Genomic DNA, 10,116 nt, shown 5'->3' on the forward strand with positions numbered 1-10,116 from the left:
CACAACAGAAACCCATGGAGAGAGTAGGCATTCTGGATCCTGGGTCTGGGGACAGACAAATGTTTCTATCCCATCACTGACTCAGTGGACATGATTTGGAGCAAACTCCGGGAGATACTGAGGGACAGGGAAGCCTGGCGTGCTGCAGTCCATGTGGTCCCAAGGAGCTGGACATGACTTAGCTGCTGAACAACAAAAATTCATTTGAGGTAGCCACCAGTTGGGGCCAGCAGGGCCTGGTGGGGAGGACCAGAGGGTTCAGGACACCAAGAGGCTGCAAAGGGGCCTCACCCATAATATTTGTCTCACCCATGACTTGTTCTTCCTTCCTGACTCATGTTCTAGAGGCTCTCAAAGGGTCCCATATTCCGTGCTCCAGAGACTCAGTTACAAGCAATCAAACACTGAGAGGTGTCCATGACTCCAGGGCAGTGTGAGGACAGCTGACTGCCCACGTGGCTGGGCAGGGGTCTTGTGACCCTCCTTTCCTGTTCGTATGGTCCCCACCCCCACCATCTTCACATTCTTCCCTGTGCTTTCCCCCAGGCAATGGACGGGGAGGTCAGGTAACTTAGAGTTAGTACTTTCCCTGTGGGACCCAGGAGAGACCAGAGCAGAGACTCAGGTGAATTACTGGCTGGAGAGGACCCAAGTGCAGGATATTTTGCAAAGCAACGGGTAAGTGAAAGTGAAAGTCGTTCAGTCCTGTCCAACTTTGCCACCCTGTGGGCTGTATAGTCCATGGAATTCTCCAGGCCAGGATACTGGAGTGGGTAGCCTTTCTGTTCCCCAAGGGATCTTCCCAACCATGGGATCGAACCCAGGTCTCCTGCAATGCAGGTGGATTCTTTACCAGCTGAGCCACAAGAGGGAAGTGCTCTTTATTTACCAGCTGAGCTACAAGGGGGAAGTGCTCTTTATTTACCAGCTGAGCCACAAGGGGGAAGTGCTCTTTATTCAGATCTTGGGAGGTCCACAATGGGTCACAGGCCCAGTCACTTGCCCTGTTGGACTTCCTCCCTCCAACTGTGGGAATGGTAGCCTGAGTTCTGGTCCATCTAGGGTTCAGAGCAGCCTGTCAGGGTCTCCAGGAATCCAGGAGGGACCTGGACGCTGGACCCAGATTCCTGAATAGCCTCAGGGCTCAGAGCTGGTCCTCTGCCTCAGGCTCCACCTCTTGACCTCACTCAGGTCTTGGGTCTCCGGTAAGCTCCTTCCCACAGTCCATAAGGAGACTTGTCTGGAGGAACTAATGACCTACATCTGCTTTGTGGTTGACTTGACAGTAAACATCTGTGTCGGGGCGTAGTAATTCCTGCAAAAGAAAACCGATGCCTCGGAGCTCATGTAACCTTCTCAGATGTTGTACCAGGGACTTCCCGGCCCTGGGTCCCCCAGGCTTGCTCTGTTGGGGGCCTGGTTGTGTCAGAGGTTTTTGGTTCAGACCGATCTCCTCTTCATCCCATTTGCCATCTTTCCTCCTATTTCTTGAACCTCCAAACACAGCCAGGCATAAAGGGGGCATTTCCTCAGCCCCTTGGGCTTATGAGACCAGAACTTGGATCCCCACACTCTCCTGGTAGATGGGAACTGGTGGTCTGGCATCAGGTAGGGAGGCCTGGGGCATGGGAGAAAGTGGGCATCAATGGAGAGGGAAGGAGAATCATTTCTCCCAAGCATCCATCTCCAAGCCCAAAGCCCTCACCCCAAATCCCATCTGAGCTGTGTATCCCACCCTTGTTAGCCTGGCTCCCCTGACTGATGATCCAGTGCCTGTTCAGTTCCTTTTGGACTCCAAGGTTTTCTTGAGGCCAAGTGAGGGGACCAGGGCAGCCTCAGGATAAGGTGGTGGGTGGTCATGTCCCTGAAACACATCCAGGTTCTGGCATGGTGGGAATTGCCATGTCTTAACAACTCTTACTGAGCTTCCCTGTTGGCTCAGAGGTAAAGAATCTGCCTGCAGTGTGGGAGAACCAGGTTCATTCCCTGGGTCAGGAAGATCCCCTGGAGAAGGCAACGACAACCCACTCCAGTATTCTTGCCTGGAAAATCCCAGGGACAGAAGAGCCTGGTGGGCTACAGTCCATTGGGTTGCACACAGTTGGAGACGACTGAATGACTTTCACTTTCAACTACCCTCGAGTGACGGGTGTCTGCACAGTGCTTCAGGGGTGGACAGTCCCCTTGCCCTGAGCCTGTGAAGCCGGGACCCTGGGGAGAAGAGACAAGGAAGGGATGTACTTACCGGGGAGACAGGGACGCCAGAGGGACCACGTCCTGGGAGCAGAGACAGGGTTAGCACTGGGAGTGTGAGGAAGCTTAGCCCATTCTCTGAGGAGAGGCTGAATCTACCTTCCAGAGAAGCATGGGAGAAAGATTCCCACAAAGGAAGAGATACTCTGGCAATTTCCAGTGAGTTCGAGGGAGGCTCCCAGGATTATAAGCCTTAGGACAAGCAGACTAGCCAATCAGGGTCCCCTGTGCTGAAGCCCCAGAGAAAGAGCCAGAGACCCTGGGGGTGGCAGGCAGGAACAGACGTGGCAGGGCCTGACCGGGGCTCCCTGCTGTCCTGGGCTGAACAGACACTCACCTGAGGTGGATTCTGGGGGCCAGTTCCCTCTGTTGTGGTGCAGGCAACCGGGATTAGGGAAAAAAAAAAAAAAGCAACAGGCTTATTTGTGAGGAGTGTAGAGGGAGGTCAAGGCTTTGGTGTCAGAACATGGGACAGGAGGATCCCCATGTCCAAGCAGAGGCTGGACACCTCCTTTCTCCACCAAAGCTGCTTAGAGGGGAGGGCCCAGCAAGGAAGCTGAGGAAAGTCCTTAAGAAGCCATATCTGCCCCGAGTCCAGAGGGGCAGGTCCATAGGCTAATAGGGTTCAGGAGAAAGTGGCCAGTGAAGGGACCAAGGTGCTGGGAAAGGCATCCATGCATCTAAAGCTTTGTCTGAGTGGATGCATCACGCCTGTGGAGAGAGCAGGGCCAGTGCGTGGGGAGGAAGGGGGAAGCCAGTGACTCTGGGATCTCACTGAGTGCAGTGTCGCTGCTGTGGCCACCTGCCCTCATCCAGGAGATGCTGAAATGTGACAGTGGCCTTGTCCTCTGTCTCCATTACCTGGACCTGAAATGTAAAGACATCCCACCTCCTGCTGACCTGGCACGATGTTCTGTCTCATGCGTCAGGGGCTGTTGTTAATGCATCGGCCACGTGGGGGCATTTGACCCCATGTGGCTGTTACAGACTTACTCTCTGGCCAAGCGTGACCTTGGGCAGGATGCCCCTCAGATCCTGGCCCTATGACTGCCCCTCATCAGGGTAGTTGAATTTAAGTATACAGGAAGAGATACCTTCTTCTGATATCTTTCCCTCTATACCTACATATAGGGAAATAGGACAACACTCAGGTGGCGTAGGGGTCTTAATTGTGTTAACTGAATGATGAGGCTTCCCTGGTGGTTCAGAGGTAAAGAATCCAACTGCCAATGCAGGAGATGCAGGTTTGATCCCTGGGTCAGGAGATTACCTGGGGAAGGAAATGGCAAACCACTCCAGTATTCTTGCCTGGGAAATTCCATGGACAGAGGAGTCCATGGAGTGGAAAAAGAATTGTACACAATTAGCGACTAAATAATAAAAGTTAGCGACTAAATAATAAAATAAATGAGGAAGGTGTTAAGGAAGCCGACACAGGTCAATACCTGGTGAGGGAGGAACTGAAGGATGAAAGAGAATATCCACGGGGCAGTGGCAAGGTCCTGGAAATCCAGGCCAAAAATTGGAGGATGGGGTGTCTTTCCTCTAGGACTAGGTCAACTTAGGGGCAGGAGCAGCATCCAGAAATGCCATTATACCTGTGAATTCTTGCGAGAAAAATGAAACATCCCAGGACAGCCAGTGGTGTCACCACAAGCAGGACCCCAATCATGATGCCAATAATGGTCCCCACGCTGAGGGTTCAGGTGTTTTCTTGCCCTGAAAGCAGGAGAGAAAGAGAGAGGGGAAATGGGGTCCAAGTTCACTGGAGGGAATATCCTGAGGAGCCTTACAGGGAGACGTCCTGGTTAGGAGGAAGGAAATGCTCTGAGGTCTGTGTGTTTTGTCATCACAGTATCCTCCTGACTCTCCCACTGCACGTGCTTGCATCGTTTCACTCTTTATCAAATTTGAAACCTTGGACTTGCTCTAACTCTCCATTCTCTCACCGTAGCTAGTTCCACGTCCTGTTCATTTTCCTTTGAAGGACTCTTTTCGTCAAACATTATGCCCCCTCCCTCTGATTGTTTCTTTCTATCACTATTGTTGGTCTTAGAGGGCAGGTCCTCTCCAGTCCACTCAACACTGATTAGTAGTGATAATATTAGCCAAGTGTTTCCAGGTCCTCCTGTGCGACTGGCACAGTGGGAAATCCTTCACACCCATCTGTTTGGATCTTTCCATCCCCATGAGGGAGGGGTTGTCCTCCCCTCTGAACATACATAGATCTGAAACACACAGTAGTTCAAAAACTCAATGAAAGTCATAGAACTAGGACTGGGTGAAACAAAATGTAATCAAGTTGTTTGACTTTACAGCCCAAAACCACAACGTTGGAAAAAAAAATATCACCTGTGAAAATGTTTCTTGCATGCTGACTGTGTAGGTACCCGGGGAAGGATTTTAATCTCATCAACTTCCTAGTGAACATCCTCGCAACATCCCTAAGATCCAGCTGTTCTTCTCCAGTTTTACAGGTGAGGAAACTGAAGCACAAGATTCAGTGTGTTGCTCACAGTCTAACAACTCACACAAATAATAACCAAACCATGACAAAATTAGCTGAGTCTTGCATAATTAACTGGACACATTCTTCTACAGGCTCTGAAAGGAGACTACCCACACCCTCATTATTTGCATTCATTACACACCCACTTCCAGTGAAATTACAAGGGAAGATGTAAGGTGTTGAGGGTCATTCACAGTGCTCATCTGGGGACCTGGGGTCACAACTACAGATTCTGACTGGGGGAAGACTTCACACTGATGGGACCCTGCATCCTCCGTCCTGACATGGTTGCTTGTCTCAGACCAGCATCATCTTCTCCGTGAGCCATAGACTCTGCTCATCGATTCACTGACCATTGGATGCATGTCCCCATGTCACTTGGCCTGTTTGCACCCAGCTTGGAATGTGCATGGGAATTCTAGGAGGGAGGAATTGACTACTGAAGAGCATGACTCTGTCTGTGGTTCCTGATCATTTAGAAAGGGAAGAAGGTACATCAAACTTGAGGACAAGTCCAGCTCCTTGATCGATGCCATCTGAGTGCTCCTTGGGATGAGCCTTCCTTCTCAGGGTCCAAAACTAGCCTCCTCTCTGTTGTGTTTTTCTACTCCTAATGTGCTTGTCTGAGATTGACCCAGGTAGCTTTATAATCAGTGTTCATGTCTAAAGCACTGGAGTCCTTAGTGTGGGAGGATGGCTGTATCCATATTGGAGAGGTCTGAGAAGAACCTGCTTCTCAAGAAGAACATGTTCTTTCTTACTGTTAAATTATTTATCCATGGTTGAAGAAAATCTGGAGCTGAAGTACAGAACTGAAAGCAATAACTTACAAGAGTGATTCATCAGGATATTTGAGCAGGTAGAAGAAAGAATTAGTGAACATGAAGATAGAAAAAAAAATTATTCAGACTCGGGAGTAGAAAGGAAAAAAATGAGGAATAGTGAAACCAGGCAAAATATTATGCAGAACTCCATCAAGTGGACAAACATAGGCACTATGGCAGTTCCTGAAGTAGAAGAGAGAAAAAAGCAATGAAAAAAAAAAAAAGAAAAATTAATGGCTTAAAACTTTCTAAACTAGATGAGAGATTACATATCAAGGGTGGTTAAGGAACTCCAGAAAAGGATCTTTCAAGATACAGATGTTCTGACACAAATCAGTCAAATCACTGAAAGACCGAGGGAAAGAGGGGATGATTAAAGCAGCAAGAGAGAAGTGACTTATCATGCACAATGGATCTTCAATAATGTGAAAAACAAATTTCACATCAGAGAAAAGGGGCCAGAAGGTAGTGGGACCACTGATTTAAGTCCTAAAAGGGAGACTTCAGACTCTACTACAAAGCCACAGTCATCAAGACAGTATGGTACTGGCACAAAGACAGTAATATAGATCAGTGGAACAGAATAGAAAGCCCAGAAATAAATCCACGAACCTATGGACACCTTATCTTTGACAAAGGAGGCAAGAATATACAATGGAAAAAAGACAACCTCTTTAACAAGTGGTGCTGGGAAAACTGGTCAACCACTTGTAAAAGAATGAAACTAGAACACTTTCTAACACCATACACAAAAATAAACTCAAAATGGATTAAAGATCTAAATGTAAGACCAGAAACTATAAAACTCCTAGAGGAGAACATAGGCAAAACACTCTCCAACATAAATCACAGCAAGATCCTCTATGATCCACCTCCCAGAATATTGGAAATAAAAGCAAAACTAAACAAATGGGACCTAATGAAACTTAAAAACTTTTGCACTACAAAGGAAACTATAAGTAAGGTGAAAAGACAGCCCTCAGATTGGGAGAAAATAATAGCAAATGAAGAAACAGACAAAGGATTAATCTCAAAAATATACAAGCAACTCCTGAAGCTCAATTCCAGAAAAATAAATGACCCAATCAAAAAATGGGCCAAAGAACTAAACAGACATTTCTCCAAAGAAGACATACAGATGGCTAACAAACACATGAAAAGATGCTCAACATCACTCATTATCAGAGAAATGCAAATCAAAACCACAATGAGGTACCATTACACGCCAGTGAGGATGGCTGCTATCCAAAAGTCTACAAGCAATAAATGCTGGAGAGGGTGTGGAGAAAAGGGAACCCTCTTACACTGTTGGTGGGAATGCAAACTAGTACAGCCACTATGGAAAACAGTGTGGAGATTTCTTAAAAAACTGGAAATAGAACTGCCATATGACCCAGCACTCCCACTTCTGGGCATACACACTGAGGAAACCAGATCTGAAAGAGACACGTGCACCCCAATGTTCATCGCAGCACTGTTTATAATAGCCAGGACATGGAAGCAACCTAGATGCCCATCAGCAGATGAATGGATAAGGACGCTGTGGTACATATACACCATGGAATATTACTCAGCCGTTAAAAAGAATTCATTTGAATCAGTCCTAATGAGATGGATGAAACTGGAGCCCCTTATACAGAGTGAAGTAAGCCAGAAAGATAAAGAACATTACAGCATACTAACACATATATATGGAATTTAGAAAGATGGTAACGATAACCCTATATGCAAAACAGAAAAAGAGACACAGAAATACAGAACAGACTTTTGAAATCTGTGGGAGAAGGTGAGGGTGGGATGTTTTGAAAGAACAGCATGTATATTATCTATGGTGAAACAGATCACCAGCCCAGGTGGGATGCATGAGACAATTGCTCCGGCCTGGTGCACTGGGAAGACCCAGAGGAATCGTGTGGAGAGGGAGGTGGGAGGGGGGATCGGGATGGGGAATATGTATAAATCTATGGCTGATTCATATCAATGTATGACAAAACCCACTGAAATGTTGTGAAGTAATTAGCCTCCAACTAAAAAAAAAAAAAAAAAAGTCCTAAAAGGGAGATTGTCAACCAGGAAAGCAATGTACACAAAAAGTCTCCTTCAATGAAGCTCATTAGGACTTTCCCAGATAAACGATAGTCAAGGGAGTAAAGTCCTTGGATGCAAGCCACATATGAAATGTAAAAGGAATCCTTTAAGATGACTGAAGAAACACTGGACAGTAACTCAAAGTCATTGGAATATATAAAGAACAGTGGTCAAAGTGACATAATATCTTATTTAAGCCAGTATTATTGTCTTTTTTGTAATCACTTGTTTTTCTTTCTCATTTCAAAGGTATTTCATGAAACAATATTTATAAATCTATATAATGGACATACATTGTATAATGATGGCTGAAACCTATGACAATAAGTGTATAGAATGGGGGGAATGGAGATGTATACTACACATTGTTTGTATTATACATTATAGAATCTAACTGGTATTTCAACTCGATAGATACATGTTTAAGATATTGTCATCTTCAAGTTAGCCACTAAGGAAAAAACTGAAATACATTGGAAAGGGAAAGAATAGAACCAAAATGACACTTAAGAAAGGAAATCACTTAAATACCAAAGAGGAAGTAATAGTGGAATTAATGAATAAAGCATGTAGGACATATGGCAAGTAGCGAGATGGCAGAAGCTGTTTCTTACCAGGAAGTATTTGAATCATAGATAGAGTCAACCTTCTAATTAAAGGCAGAGATTGACAGAATGGATTAAAATTATGACCCTCTCTTTACTCTCTTCAAAGGACTCACTTTAGATACAAAGACAGAAGGTTGAAATAAGATTGGAAAAAGATATTCTATGCAAGTAGTAATAAAAAGAGAATTGTGGTGGCTGTATGAGTGTCTGATATAATCATCTCTAAATCTAAAAATCCTACAAAAGACAAAGTAGGACCTTACATATCAAGAAAAGTTTCCATTCACCAAGGAAATTGAACAATTATAAGCATCATGCACCTAACAACACAGCACCAGAGTTGTGAATCAAAAATGGACATCATCGAGGGGAGAAATAGCTCTGTCATAATAGTGACACTAAAACACCCCACTTTCAATAATGGACACAGCATCCGAGAGAATTTCAGTGAGAAACTAGAGAACATGATAGCACTGTAAGCAGAGACCTAACCGACCAATAGGCAACACACAATCATGGGAGTTTATGTTGTGCAAATTACAGCCTCAAGGCTCCCATCTCTCACCACACATGACCACAGCCCATCCTATAAAGAAATGGTGTCACTTCCACTGTAGAGATGATGGTGCAACTAAGAAAGACAAGTGGAGGGACCTGGAGCTGAATGTGACAGCAAGCCAATAATAACAACAGTGCCAACTAACATACTGAACACTTGAAAGTGAAAAAGTGAAAGTGAAAGTCGCTCAGTCCTTTTGGACTCTTTGAGACCACATGGACTATACAGTCCATGGAATTCTCCTGGCCTGAATGCTGGAGTGGGTAGCCTTTCCCTTCTCCAGGGGATCCTCCCAACTGAGGGATTGATCCCAGGTCTCCCGCTCTGCAGACGAATTCTTTATCAGCTGAGCCACCAGAGAAGCCCTACCTCCTGAGTACACATCTGCCGTGTGATTTCCATCTTCATTGGAAAGCCTATCACAAAACTTTATAAAAGTGCATATAAACACCACTGTACACATAAGAAAAAAGGAGATTTAGATTTTAATACCTCACTGGGGCTTCCCAGGTAGAACTAGTGGTAAAGAACCTGCCTGCCACTGCAGGAGATGTAAGAGATACAGATTCAATCCCTGGGTGGGGAAGATCCCCTGGAGGAGGACACGGCAACCCCTGCAGTGGAAGGTGGAGTCTTAACCACTGGACTGCCCAGGAAGTCCCACGTACTGATTTTAGTGCTGTTTCCAGTGGTCTTGGCAACGAGGCTTCACAGCAGAGGGCCAGGAGAAAACAGGGGATGAGGAGGGGAGAGACAGCACATGTTCCAATTGCTTGAAGTGAAGGAAATGAGATGATAGGCTAATTCCTGGTGGAATTAATAAAAGAAGCTTATCCAGGTTAAAATGGGCTTCACCTGAGGCTTAGACAATAAAGAATGCAGGAGACATGGGTTCAATCCCTGAGCTAGAAAGATCCCCTGGAGAAGGGAATGGCAACCCATTCCAGGATTCTTGCCTGGAAAATCCAATGGACAGAGGAGCCTAGCAGGCTGTGGTGTCTGTGGTATCGCCAAGAGTCGGACAGGACTGAACGACTAACACAGGAGGTAATGATGGTTACTCACTCAGCCTATGGGGGTCACTTATTCTGGAGTTGCCCCCCCGGAGACCTCACACTGATAATTCCCGGCATTCTCTGTGCTGACCCGGTCTATGGTGAGGGTGCTGTTGTTGGGGGTCAGGGTCATCCCCTCTGTCATCTTCTCTGACCTTTGAAAAACCAGCGCATGGAGACCCCAGTCTCATCTGTGAGGCAGGTCAGGACCACGGGACCC

The 10,116-nt window shown here is 46.1% G+C and overlaps 1 pseudogene; it reads right to left on the reverse strand.

Moving 5' to 3' along the window:
* Positions 1-200: 200 nt before the first annotated feature.
* LOC133055108 (carcinoembryonic antigen-related cell adhesion molecule 4-like) lies at positions 201-10,029 on the reverse strand (annotated as a pseudogene).
* Positions 10,030-10,116: the final 87 nt, after the last annotated feature.

The sequence above is a fragment of the Dama dama genome, chromosome 4, assembly GCF_033118175.1.
Source record: "Dama dama isolate Ldn47 chromosome 4, ASM3311817v1, whole genome shotgun sequence".
NCBI classification, from domain to species: Eukaryota; Metazoa; Chordata; class Mammalia; order Artiodactyla; family Cervidae; genus Dama; species Dama dama.